Source organism: Prosopis cineraria, unplaced genomic scaffold (genome assembly GCF_029017545.1).
Source record: "Prosopis cineraria cultivar Desert tree isolate PC_DT_omini unplaced genomic scaffold, ASM2901754v1 PC4, whole genome shotgun sequence".
In the NCBI taxonomy this organism is placed as follows: Eukaryota; Viridiplantae; Streptophyta; class Magnoliopsida; order Fabales; family Fabaceae; genus Prosopis; species Prosopis cineraria.
The window spans coordinates 9,091,516-9,099,624 of NW_026555335.1; the positions used below are offsets into that span (position 1 = coordinate 9,091,516).

Here is an 8,109-nt window from a genome sequence, read left to right on the forward strand (position 1 = left end):
TTGCTGATCTGCACGGCGGCCGTCGCCGCCGCCCAAACCAAAGCTGGCTGCAACAGCTCGTGTGGGAATGTGAGCATCCCCTACCCTTTTGGCACGAGCGAGAACTGCTACATAGATGAATGGTTCTTCGTAAACTGCACAACCACCACGTCCGCTTCTGGACAAGCCACAACACATCTGATTTACGGCTCTAATCTCCAAGTTCTCAACATCTCCCTGTATCCTCCTGAGCTGACCGTCTTGTCAAGCGTTACGGAGCATTGCTACGGTTCTAACTTTACTTATTACTGGAACGCCATGCGGTTCAATAAGTTCTCCATATCCAACACAAAGAACAGATTCACTGTGGTGGGCTGCGACACCTACGCTTCCATCAGAGACTTGACGGGAAGCAGGTTTCAAATTGGCTGCATGTTGAGTTGCAGTAACAAGACGACCTTTCAGAACGGGTCTTGCTCTGGTGTGGGATGCTGCCAGACCAGTTTTCCCAAAGCCATCAGGAACTACAATGTCAGCTTAAGTAGTTTCTACATGTACAAGGATGTCTGGGACTTCAACCCTTGCGGCTATGCGTTTGTCGCCCAGGAAGGATCCTTCAACTTTTCCTCTCGAGACCTCCTTGATCTGAGCAACAGAACAGAATTTCCTGTGGTAATTGATTGAGCTTTTGGTAATCAGACATGTGATGAAGCCAAGGAAAATGAAAACAGCTACGCCTGCAAGCAGAACAGCAGATGCCAAGACTCAGAAAATGGTATTGGTTACCTTTGCAAATGTGAAGATGGGTTCCAAGGCAACCCCTACCTCTCTGACCCCGACACAGCCTGCAGAGGTAAGCCTATCGTTTCAAAACAAATCCAACCACCTTAATTTCAACTTCGCCGAATATATATATATATATATATAATCAGCTCTTCCTGTTCCTCTATACATGTTTGTTTGAGATTGAGGATATAACATCGAGTACAAGATTCTGATTTTAATTTTGCAGTGCTAAAAGATATATGTATCGATATATGTATGTGCAATCACCAGGTTATGGATTAATTTTGCAGATATTAATGAGTGCGAGGGACTGCATCGGTGCAGTAGGAGATGCCACAACGTGGAAGGCAATTATACGTGTTCTTGTCCGCCGGGATATAGGGGCGACGGCTATATCGACGGATCTGGCTGCAAGTTCCCTGTCATGCAACTTTCATTGGGTAAGGCCTTGACTTTTGATTTGTTTTTCCATTTTGTCATGTTTCAAATGTCCAGATATAATAACGTGTTGTTTTTTTTTCAATAATACCTTCTAAAAGAAAAAATTTCCTATCCTACCTTTGAACTACCTCTTTGGTGAATATAGGCTCATTGGAAAAAAATATAAATTCCATATAGATTTCCTATTATCGTTGATTTACATGTGTTGTCTTATGTATAGAAATAATAAATAAAGACGATCGAAATATCAGCTGTAGTTTTCATTTGGAAATTGCAATCATATTTAGGAGAAATATCTAGGTCATGACTCAGGAGCTGCACTGGGTGGATTCATATACACTTCAAGAAATATCACATGATCGACTAGATATAAATTTTAATTAAAGGGCAGTTCAAACATATATAAATGTTAGTGTCTATATTTAGTATATTTTGATATCAGTTTCTATACTTTTTCATTACTCCAAGTCCACTTAAGTTATTAGTTTCATTTGTCTACAATGTTAGTTCTTATAATCACTAACACAATTAAATTATCTATTTATGTGTACATAACTCCATAAAACTTCTCTGTTGAGTTGGTAAAATTATGTTAAGTTGAACACTGCATGAGCAAAATGACCACTAACTTTATGCCTATTTTCTCTAGTTGTTGTGTCTTCTTCTTTTTAAAGGTTCATCCATTGTGCATTTTTTGTCTTCAGCTCATTTAGTATACAGCTCTATAATTTTATCAAGTTAGCACAAGAAGTATAAACGAGTTTATGTGCACATTAGCCACTGTTAAATCCATACATTCATATTTTAAAATATAGAGACTAACATTGCAGACAGATGAAATTTAAGGAACTTGGATCAACAAACAAAGCATAGAAGCTAATAACAAAACACTAAAAACATAAGGAGCAACAGTTATATTTTCCTTTTTTTTATCTCAATTTATTTTGGTTGAAGGAGAATCTTCGGAGATGTAGAGAAAGCGGGAATCAGGGATTTTTGGCTTGGGGGAAGATGGAGTAATTAATGGGAAGTAAACAAAGCACTAGCATTTGGTGTTCAAAACTATGGTGTGTGTTGCAAGGTAAAATTTATATACTTAATCTTACATGCTTAATATACTTATATCCAATCAAATCATGACAAGTAAATTTTAATATGTTAATAAAATTAATAAGGAGAATTTATTATAAAATAAATAATTTATAAAAGATTCACATGTCTTAATTTAATTAAAAATAATCATATTAAATATATAAGGCTATGTATATAAGTTGTTCTAATACATATATTATAAATATATTGACAAACACCACCTATTGGCAAACTCTGGATAGTATTTTGAGCAAAATTGTTTGCAGGCATTTCTATAGCTTTGCTTGTTACCTTTACATTGGTCTCCACATTATGCTGGGGACACAAGCAAAGAGCATTGAAACAACTTAGGAGAAGATATTTTGAGCAAAATGGAGGAAATATGCTACAACGACTTTATCAACAACAAGGATATAACAATAGAACCAAGATATTTACTGAAGAGGAGCTTAAAAATGCCACAAAAAACTTTGATGAAAGTAAAATTCTTGGTCGTGGAGACAAGGCACAGTTTACAAGGGTATGTTACTTGATAATACACCTGTTGCCATTAAAAAGTCCAAAATATGAGGAGATCCTAGATAAATTAAGGATTTCATAAATGAAGTGACTGTGCTTTCCCAAATCAACCATAGGAATGTGGTTAAACTTCTTGGATGTTGTCTTGAAACAGAAGTTCCTTTGTTAGTTTACGAGTTTGTGGACAATGGCACCCTTCTCGACCAAATAGACCCACTAAAGAATGAACACGCTCTTCCTTAGGAGACCTGATTAAGGATAGCTGCTGAAACAGTTGAGGCTGTTTCATATCTACACTCTGCTGTTTCGATTCCAATTATTCACTGAGATATTAAATCTACCAACATACTACTAGATCATAATCATAGAGTAAAAGTTTTTGATTTTGGAGCTTCAAGACTTGTTCCTCTTTCTGAAACTCAAGTTTCTACTATAGTTCAAGGAACTCTAGGATATTTGGATCCAGAGTACCTCCTTACAGGTCAATTAAATGAGAAAAGTAATGTTTATAGTTTTGGAATTGTACTTGTGGAGTTAATCATAGGGAATAAAGTAGTTGAATTCAATAAGCCAGAAGAGCAAAGAAATTTGGCTATGTACTTTGCATCTTCAATGAAAGAAGACAAGTTGTGGGAGATTGTTGACAAGCGAGTGTTGGATCAAAAGAATGCAGAGCAGATAAAGGAAGTTGCTTTCTTAGCAAGGAGGTGTATCAAAATTAATGGAGAGGAAAGACTGACTATGAAAGAAGTAGCAATGGAATTAAAGGGTTTGATTGCTCAGGGAAAGCATCCATGGGTGAAGGGAGAGCCTATGATGTCTGAAGAATGTGAACACTTGCTTGGTCATGTAGTTGATCAGTATGTGACTGACGGTGCTAGCACTTCAGTTCGCTATGATACCATACAGAAACAAATAGCATTTAAGATTGCAGATGGGCGATGATTATTTCATGTTGATATTTTCTTGTGAGGTTGAGCAATTATATTATTTTCTGTCCACTCTTGTAAAGCACGAGAAGTTGTCAAAAAATACAAGATCGAAAATGGTATAGTTGTTGTTGGTAATTATGTATTAGAAGACCAATATTCTGTGACTTATGCTTGGAAAATTCACCGATTTTTAAAAAGGCCATTCTAAATTTTAATTTGTCAATAAATACTTCAAGTATATATATGTGCCTTATTAATGCAGAACTTTGAGCAAGATCATTATTGATGGTATGTATTTCTCATGTGTTTAAGCTACTTTTCAATCCTTAAGATGAAAAATGGTAGAATGCTATTGGTAATATACATTTATTTGAAGGCCAATATGGCTTGTGCTTAGAAAATTCATTATTTTAAAAATGTACATGTTATCTCTAAGTATTAAAAACTAAATATATTTAAAAGCTACTTAAAGAGCTCATTTCTAATATATCATTGTCATCATATTCTTTTTAATGCACAATTCTCGTGTTTGGTTGGGGTTTTTTGATGGGAGATGATACCCTATTGGAAGGGGAAGGGAGCTCTTGTTTGGTTTAAAAAATTGATGAGGTAACCTGAACGGATGTCAAGTCGTATTAGTCTAGGCGAAGTCTAGGATACCAATGTGCAAGCACAAAAAAAAAAAAATGGAAGGGAGAGGAGTCTCCTATCCCTCCCCTCAAAATTAGAGTTTTTTTTTTTTTTGAGGGAAGAGAGAGAGAGAGAATCATGACCCATGTTGTTTTGAAAATTCACAACTATTTATTATATTAAAAAGTTATGTCTTTTTCTTCTCTCTTATCCATATAAGTTTTATTACCCAATAAAATAGAATCAATAGTTTATTTATGTATAAAATTTCAAAAATTAATATATTGATTTTTCAAAAAAATTATTGATAAAGCGAAAGTAATAACATTTTTTTAAATATGAAATTAATAAATTATAATATCATATTTTTAATAATAAAAATTATTTTAATAAGGATAAAGTCATGAATTAATCTCTCATCCCCACTCCTCTCTTCCAATCAAACCAAATAAGGAATAATTAACTCTCTTTCTCCTTCTCTCTCCTCTCCTCCCCTCTATTAAAATCTCTCACATCCTTTCCCTTTCCTCCTTCAAACCCCAAAAGTTCTTCCCAAGATTAGTTCACTCATTAATTTTCAAATAAACCAAAGAAAAAAAAAAGAAATAGGATCACAAGAAATCATTTTTAAAAGGAAAAAAACCATTCAAGAACTGCTAAGGCAATTTAACATCACATAAGGACCAAAATTTTATGAAATATCATTACAGATTAGGAAATTAATTTGAAAATAATTTTAGATGAGAAAAGATTATAATATCCTTGCTTTTTTTTAATTAACAAATAGTCATTCATTAATTAACAAGTACCCACTCACATTTAATAAGAAGACATTCACTAATTGACAAGTTTAAGAATATGAAAGAGTTTGATTGTGAGAAGAGATAAGTGTGAATTTTGTTTTAACAAATAGTCATTCATTAATTAACATTTAATGAGTACCCATTCACATTTAATAAGAAGTCATTCACTAATTGACAAGTTTAAAAATATAAAAGAGTTTGATTGTGAAAAGAGGTAAATGTAAATCGTTGTTCAAAAAATAGTTATTTATTAATTAATAAATATTCATTTATATTTAACAAAAACCATTTACTAATTGATAAGTTTAAAAGAAGAAAAAGAAAAGCAAAGATATTATAATATTTTGTTATCTAAAATTATTTTTAAATTAGTCTTCTAATCCTATAATGATATTTTAAAGGAAGAATGTTGAATAAGGATCTTGTAAGAACATTAATGTCAAATTAAAAATTTTAATACTAAAACATGATAGAAGGAATATTGAAATTTAAGAACATCAGTATTGAAAAGTCTTAATTTGATATTAATGTTCTTACAAGGTCCTTATTTATCATTCTTTTTATTTAAAATTTTTTTAATCTTTATTTGATATTCAATTGTCTTAATGATCCCTGGGTGATATTTTCTTTTTTTAAAATGATGAATATTCAATAATATAACGCATTAACGAGCGAGGCATGAGACTGGGTCAAAGTGTTTCAGCCTTGTATTTGTGAAATGACTTGCGGAGGCACAACAATGCAACAAGTGCGTCTTGGACCACCAGCATGAAAGTTGAATGAGTCTGGATTTTCACTCGACTTGCTCACGTGATCAGGCCACCACCACCACAAAAAAAGAACAAAAAGATGTTTGGATAGTTTTTTAAAAATATATGATAAAACTTTTTTAAAATATATAAATAATAATTTGACCTCTTAAAATGTCATAATTTTTTTAAAGTCTTTAAGAACTTTTTTATCATTAATAAATTTATATAAATTATCAAATTATCCTTGTTAAAAATAAATAATTTATAAGTTTTGTTTAAATATTCACAATTTTTTTTTTATATTCACAACAATACAACAACAAATAAGGAATTAATATACAAAGTTGTGATTTGCTATTACATTGTTGCGAATATAAAAAGAAAAATTATGAATATTTAAATAAAATTTGTGAATCATTTATTTTTAATAAGAATAATTTGATAATTTATATAAATTTGTTAATGATCAAAAAGTTCCTAAAAATTTTAAAAAAATTATTACATTTTGAGAGACTAAATTGTTATTTACACATTTTAAAAGAATTTTATTATTATTTTTCTAAATTTTTTTCAGTCGATTAATCTAGCGTATTCAATCAGGCACTAAAATGACTTACATGTCAATGCCTGTCATGTATGTACGTACAAAAGCAGCATCCTCAAATAATATGACTTGATGTTGTCAATGGTGGTTGAATTAAATGGAAGGTTCTTGATTTTCCTTAAGTAAAATTAAGGATTTAAACATTAATATGAATTGGGGAAAATCATGTTAAAAAATCTACTTTTAATTGAGTCTGAACAGTGTATAAATACAACTTATTATAGTGCCTGATAAATATTATATATATCTGGTCCTAATTTTAGGAACTTGTTGAATTTATTTTGGTTCTAAATGTAATTCCCAATCTCCTTTAATTTATTTCTCATATATTAATTATTTTTTGTCCCCAAACTACCCATAGTTATTATCTCAATAGAGAGAGTTTTAATGTAAATAATTAAAATAGTTAAGGGTCATTTTTTTCTTTTAACTTTATTCAAAGGAGTCTCTAAGAAGGGGTGAGCATCAGTTGATTCGGTGTTAAAATATGTAAAACTGATAAACTGAATAATTTTAAAAATATGAATTGAACAAGAACCAAATCAAAATTTAAGAATTCAGTTTGGTCAATTAATTTAGTTTTGGGTTTTATGTTAGGCTATTTGGACATGAGCCAATTTTTTTAATTTTTCTACTAAAACAAACGAGGCTTATAGATAAAATTGGGCTTATAAAGTGATAGTAACCCATTTTAATGAGAGATTAGGGTTTTAACTTATCAGATTACATCTTTACATTTATTTAAGTATAAAATTTAAAAGAATCAAATAAAATAAAGTAATTAATAAAATAAATATAATTTATAAATTAATAAATTATATATATGATAATTCGGTTGGTTCAATCTATTCAATTTTAAATCTTATTAACCGAATCGAACCGATCAATTAATTTTTTTTTCAAAAATAAAAAAATCAAATCAAACCAAAAAAATCAAATAGACCAAATCAAATAATAAAAATTCAATTTGATTTTTGATTTCAGTTTGGTTTGCTCACCCTAATCTGTAAGCACCCCAAACTAAGCCATAAGTCAATTATGTCTCTCAATATTAAAATTTATTATCTGGTACCCTAAACGTTAACTGCCTATTATACATTTAAAATTTTTAATATTTTTATTATAAAATATTATATGATGGGTCCCATATCATTTTTTTTATTTTTAATAATATAAAACATACTATCTCTCTCACTCATCCATGTCTCCCTCCCTCCCTCTTGCTACTCCTCATCCTTCATTGCCTCTACATAGTGACAACACTAATCACTACTATAGAAATGAATTTTGGTAATGTTTAAAATTTTAATTTCATGACATTTATAAAATGCTATAAGATTTAATGTTATAATAAATCTCAAGTGACTTTTTATTAATTAATTAAATTTCATTAGACTGATGAAAGAGTGAGAGCATTTGGTTTTGCAAATGCCACCTCTTTGAGTTTTTTTTTTTTCAAATTAGAGAGGTAGCATTTCCTCTTACTTGAAACGTCACCTCTCTCCCTCGTTTGATCTATAGAGGTGGCGCTTCGTTAAAAAATGAATGTCATTTCCATGATTTATCTTTTA

At 30.8% G+C, this 8,109-nt stretch overlaps 1 pseudogene; it reads left to right on the plus strand.

Annotated features, from left to right (window-relative positions):
* The first annotated feature begins 659 nt into the window (after positions 1-659).
* LOC129308101 (wall-associated receptor kinase 5-like) lies at positions 660-3,913 on the plus strand (annotated as a pseudogene).
* Positions 3,914-8,109: the final 4,196 nt, after the last annotated feature.